Source organism: Herpailurus yagouaroundi, unplaced genomic scaffold, assembly GCF_014898765.1.
Source record: "Herpailurus yagouaroundi ecotype Mexico unplaced genomic scaffold, PumYag 217, whole genome shotgun sequence".
NCBI classification, from domain to species: Eukaryota; Metazoa; Chordata; class Mammalia; order Carnivora; family Felidae; genus Herpailurus; species Herpailurus yagouaroundi.
In genome coordinates this window covers 5,958,343-5,964,217 of record NW_024412448.1, presented here as the reverse complement: position 1 = coordinate 5,964,217, position 5,875 = coordinate 5,958,343, and the positions used below count along the sequence as shown (strand labels likewise).

General features: G+C 64.1%; 1 protein-coding gene across 2 annotated transcripts in view; it reads right to left on the bottom strand.

Moving 5' to 3' along the window:
• The window catches only part of SLC16A3 (solute carrier family 16 member 3), a 7,705-nt gene extending 3,850 nt beyond the window's left edge, over positions 1-3,855 (bottom strand). Inside the window, exons 1-3 of one of the 2 annotated variants that reach the window (XM_040456730.1) lie at positions 3,251-3,855; positions 2,920-3,149; positions 135-228 (exon numbers count right to left, since the gene is read on the bottom strand). The gene's annotated coding sequence lies outside the window, so the exon portion shown is untranslated. Of the gene's footprint in view, positions 1-134; positions 229-2,919 lie in introns of both variants that reach the window. The other variant, XM_040456731.1, reaches the window with a different exon arrangement.
• Between the last annotated feature and the right edge of the window lie 2,020 nt (positions 3,856-5,875).

Genomic DNA, 5,875 nt, shown 5'->3' with positions numbered 1-5,875 from the left:
GCCCAGAGCTTAGCCCCATTGAGGCACAGGAACTGGGAGTGCCGGGGCCAGACGTCCAACTGAAGCCCCCCGCCTCCACCTGATGCCAGGGATGAGGCTGGTGCCTTCGGGCGGGGGGGGCCGCCCCAGCTCACCAGACAGAGGCTGGTCCCAGGAGAGCGTCTCCTCAGTGCAGGTGCTGCCCGGACCGCAGCCCTCTCCTCTCCTGCCAGCGGCCAAAGACTAGCTCTGGAGGACAGAAGCCCCAAGGGGGAGTTTGCCAGTTGCGTGGTGTAAATGCCCCACCTATACTGATGCCCAGGAGTGTCCCGACCAGATCTCACAGCCCCTGTGTCAGCCACCTGGCTCCACACCATCCCCTTTCCAACCTCATCCTTGACCTTGCAGAGCCCCCTGGGGGGCCCATTTCTGTGTACGAGGCATACATGGAACCTGGGACAGGACTTTGGAGTGAGGACAAGGGCCTCTGTGCCTGGCCTGTGTGAGCACAGGGTCAGCGTTGTGGGGGAGAAGCCGTGGGAAGAATAACCCTTCTCCCTGCCCCCAGCATCCGGGCCACAGGTGCTCCCTGGGATCCTGATTCAGTGGTCTGGGGGGTACTGAGGCTCTGACCCAAGGGTGTGGCCTGTGTTGGGGGGTGTTTTTCAAGGGCTTTCCGGGTGATTCCCAGCAGTAGCTGCTGTTCAAGAGCACCACTGTTGGATGACCAGACCCCCCAGGAGCCAGCTGGCCACCAGGCTGATGACAGGGCTGACACAGCCCACTGGAGCAGAGCGCGGCCCGGGCCCCCACCCGGGGCTGGGCCAGAGGTCCACTCCAGTGCTTGCCTTGGCTGCCAGCTGGGCCAGGCTTCACTGCCACCAGCACCGCTTCTGGGAGACCCAAGAGAACCTTTCTTCTCTCTGGGCTCCTGGACCCCGTGCCCTTTAGGCCCACCCACCCTGCCCCGAGTGCTCAGAAGCCTCCTGGGCCTAAGAGCGAGCTGCAGGGAGTTCCTGAGGCTAAGAGGGGCACAGGGGCACCCAGACCAGGGAAGCCTCCAGGCCCATGGCCTGCACGGCACCCCAGCTGGCCCTCTTGCGTATCTAAGGCATACCTGGAACCTGGGACCGGCCTCTGCCAGGAAAGTCTGGCCCCAGCCCTGGGTTCTCCCCACCGGATACCCTGTCTCAGACCTTGCAGCCATGTGCTGAGGACCGGCCAGAGGGGCACACACATCCTACAGCCAAAACCGCAGGCCCGGGCTATTCATCACTGTCCTTGGCTTAAAAGATCCCTGAGGTACACGCAGCAGGAGAACTTAATTAAAAGACGGAAAAAATGCACTTTAGGAATGTGTTACAATTTAACGCCACTGTTTAAGGCAGAAAGCACAAACAGCCCCAGGACAAAGGACAGCGATGGCGGTCACGGGGGCCCAGAGGAGCTGGTCATCCCCAGAATCCTGGCTTGTTTGGGGTTGTGGGCTTATGGGCATTCGTTGATTTTTAAAAATAGACCAAGTGGGCCATGCAAAGGCCAAAGAGGGATGTCTGACGCCAAAAGCTAGGAGCAGCTCAAGTCTGTATACCCAAAGTTCCAGAATACGGGGCCTCCCTCTGAGATCTTGGTTGTACTAGTCGCGCCTGGCGCTCGCCAGAGGAACACGCGCCCCAACCTTAGATGGCCTTTTTTTTTTGCCGAGCTGCTGCCCGCCAGGGCTGGGCCCTCCCTGGAGGTTCCCTTGGTCCTCAGGAGACCGACGCTGGCCACCTGTGGGACATGGGGCGTCCCCTGAACTAGCATCCAGGAGGGTGAGGGGAGCAGGGGTGCCAAGGCTTAGGTGCCAGGAGGATTTGGCACGCTTTAAGACCTGTGTGGGCCAAGTGGCTGCCACGGGAGGCTTACGTGGGGAGCATGGCCATCTCTCCCACCCACCCCTAGAGACTTCACTTTCCTCCCAGCTGACCCCCCAGCCTAGGGTGCCAACCACACTAAAATGACCCCCTATTCATTGCCCACATCAGCCAGGCTTCAAAGTGAAGTTTCTCAGCAAGATCTCAATTTTCCAGTGGGCGGTGGTGGTGGGCAAGCAGGGAAGGGAATTGGTGGGGCCTCAGTTTGGAGCAAAGGGGTTTTGCTCAGTAGGGCGTCCAGGTCGAGAAGGGGCTGGGATTTCTAAGAGCAAAATGGGTCTTGTCAACCCATGGGGGGAGGAGGGCCTGGAATGGAGGCCCCCTTGGGGGGACTGGTCGGGGACCCTCACTGCAGTGTGCCAGGAGAGGCGGTGCCAGCACATCTGTGGGCACACACCAGCCAGCTGGACTTGTGATGACATTTACCCTCCCAGGGAAGCATGTGAACCACGTCCCCGGCCCAGAAATAACCCGCCCTCTGGACCTCAGAAAGCTGATCTCCCCGGTGGGGCATGTGTGTCCGCTCCTGGGTCAGGTGAGGCTTCAGGAGCTGCCCCCCCAATTCCCGAAAAGGTCCCACAGCTCCAGGCGGCTGGGAGCTGAGCAGAGGAAGGCCCAGAGAAGAGTATGCACGGGGGTCGCTTGAACAGCCCGTCCCCGTAGACCACACATCTGAGCTCCCAAATTCAGGCCTCCTGCCAGCTTCTCCCGCAGGGGTCCACTGGCTGGCCGGCATCCCAGTGGGTCAGGACTCCAGACCCCAGCCCCTGAGCCAGCCTGGTCTCCTGCCAGGTGTGTGCTCCAGCATCACCCCCTTCTCCGCCTGTACTCACCTGGGCACCTCCACCTGGAGGGCTGGGGCAGACACACACAAACAGCCTGGCCTTGACCACCCCCACATCTCAGCTTCTCCCACTTCCAGAACCCCTTCTGCTGCTCCACTCCAGCCTGCAGACCCGCTGCCGTCCCCAGTGCGCCCGGCCACACTCCCCATTAGGCTTCTGTAGGTGGTTCTCTCACCCACCTTGGATCCTGGGTCTCTGGCCCGTGCGCTTCCAGGGCAGGCCGTGTCCCTGAGGTTCGCTGTGGTGGCCTCCAACGCTAGAGCCTGTAGGTTCGCCTTCTGGGGAGATTGGCTAGTTAACTAGCCAGACTTCCAGTCCTCAAAGACCAGCTCCAGGCGGGCGGGGCAGGAGAGGAGCAATTGCATTCCGTCCTGGGCTCTTCCTGCACCAGGACGCCTGGGACACGCGCCTGGGCACCAAAGAAACAGTCCCGTTGTGGCTTGCACCTGGCTTCAGTTGAGCCCCAAGGTCCCTGAAGCATAGGGGGTGGTTGACAGAAGAGTGCCATACCTTCAGGAGGAGGGAGAGCCTCCCAGGCTCCCTAGCTTCCTTTCCCCGCTGTCCCTGTTGTGCAAATAGGTAACATCACATCCGGATGCCTCCATCCACCCAGCGCTCAGAAAGCAACACTGGTCTGGGTGCTTGTCCACTTCCCAGGGCTGACACAGGACCCCAGATGCCCACCTCCGCCCTGCCCCCACCTGTGGGCAGAGCTGTGGACTGGAGGGAGGTGTCTGGGGCTTTTTCTGGGGAGATGGGCCCTGAGCATTGGGTGAAGGTCTGCCCCAGGCATGACCCAAGCGTGCTAAGCCAGCCTGGGCCCTCCACACCACATCCACTGATCACGAAGTCCCCCAGGCACTGCCAAAGCTCTCACATCTTGCAGAGGCCAGTGGTGTGAAAACACCCTGCCCTGGGGCCAGCCCCTCTCCAACATCATGCCTCATGTGACAAGGAGGGGGCTGTGGGCTGTGGTCCTGTGTATGGTTTTGGGCTCACCCTGTCAGAGCCCCCTGGTCTGGAGGGCTCAGAGTGGTGGCTGGAGCAGGCTCAAAGCAACCCCCTCTAGTCCTGAACCCTGCCCAGCCTGCCCATCACATGGCCATCTTGTCCCACTGCTCGACTCCCTGTAGCCCCCACCCCCACCCCGCCCCCCAAAGCTAGTGTTTTAAGGCTAAGGCCAAGAAGGGCTCTGCACGGCCAACCTCAGTAACCAGGAGGGGCCCCTCCCATCGCCACCCTATTGGGCCTGGTGGCAGGTGGGGGTCGGGCCGACCTTGGTGGGGCTGGGCGGTCACCAGCAGGGTAGAGACAGGGAGGGGTGTGGGAAGGGAGCAAGCTCCGCCTTGCCACCCCGCTCTCTCGCTGGGCCGAGGGACGTGGGGGACGTGACCACGCCAAGGGAGGAGCCGCCGCCGTATTGCCTGGAGTAGGCGCTCTCCCCGTCTGCTACCGTATAGGCCAGCGCCCGGGCCGCTGGGGTCAGGGAACCCCAGAACGGCACAGGGCGCTAGTGAGCGCCGGCGCGGAAGGAGATCCTGTGGCCCCTCCCGCGGCTCCCCCCGGGGCGGGACCGGCTTCGGTTTGCCTCGGCAGGGGCCGGGCCATGTGGGCGCTGTGACCGGCTGTGAAAGTGGACTGAGAACTCTCCCTGAAGGCCACCCCACCCCGCCCATTTCACAGATGGGGACTGAGGCCGGGAGGTCTGTCCTTGCCGGGGCGGCACGGTGAGGATCCTCAGGCCTCTCCACTCCTGTCCCACGCTTGTCCTGGCCCAGCGCACCTGAGGCCTGACCCAGAGGTGCCTCGGATGGATTGATTGCTCTGTGAGACAGTCTTCCAGCCCTGGGCCCTTGGGGCACCCTGCTGGACTCCTAACCTCAGAGTGGCACCGGCCAGGTCACTGCTGGACCCACCCTAGAGCAAAGGGGCCTGGCACAGAAGACAGCACAGCCCCCCCGCCCCCCACCCCCTTTACACACACTCCCTGGCCACTGTCCTGAAGAGCACAGACCCCCTTTTGTTGCTGCCCCTCCAGACCGAGGCTGCAGCTGGAGTCCGAGCCAGGTTGCCTCCTGGGTACCAGGCCCTGCCCAAGGTCACACCGAGTCATTAGAGAGCTTGCCCTGGGGCCAGGCCTCCCATTGCTCACCCCAGGTCCTGTCCACACCACAGGCCTCTGGGCAGGAAGGTTCCACCCCACCTGTGCCCCTTCTGGGGGCGGGCCTCCTGCCGTGGGAACAACTCCTCGGTCACGGCCCACCCACAGAGGCCCGGTCCAACCTCGAGGGCACGCTCCTGTGTCTGTCTCCCTCTCACACCCAGTGTGCACTTCTGGACGTGCAGCTCAGGGCCTCTGGGATGGAAAAGCACTCTGGCCTCCGGGCTGCCCCTTTGTCCCTCATCTAGAGGTCAGGCACCCCCCAGTGACCGTGACCTGACTGCTTCTCTTCCACTCACAGCCTGCCGTCCACTGGCCTGGTCCAGCATCCAGGCAGGCATGTTGTCAACCCACCTTTCAGATAAATAGACTGAGGCCCCGCTGGTTTTCCCAGGGGGTAGAGGTCTGGGAGGCGGTAGAGGCGAACAGGGGAGTCCAGCCTGATTCTCAGAACGGGCTCCCCACCTTTCTGCCCCGGGCCTGGCCTGGGAGTCGTCGACCGAGGGCGGGTGCCAGACGGCGAGGCGAGTGTTGGGGCGCAGGGAGAGGCGGGAGGAGGTGAGACAGAGGCCCGCGGGGCCACGGCACCACCACCACCACCACCACCGCCCAGCGCAGCGGCCAGAGCGCACGTGCTCCCCGCGCCCTCGGGAGGGGGCCCGGGCCGGCGGCAGCCCCACCAAATACCGCCCGCCGCCGTGGACCGAGCTCTTCGCACCCGCGACCCCGCTCGGCCGCCCCGCGCACCCGCCTCCGGGACAGAGCCCAGCACTGCCCCCCGCCCCAGGGCCGCCCAACGCAGGGGGCGCACGGGGGGGGCCGGTCCGAGGGCGCGGTGGGGGCGCGGCTGGTTCCCCGGAGCCCTTCGGTGGCGGCCGCCCGAGGCCCGGAGGGGAAGGGGCGAGGGGCGGGAGCGCCGACTCGGCCGAGGGTCCCGGCTCCGCCCCACCCCGCCGAGCATCCGCGCCGCGCCT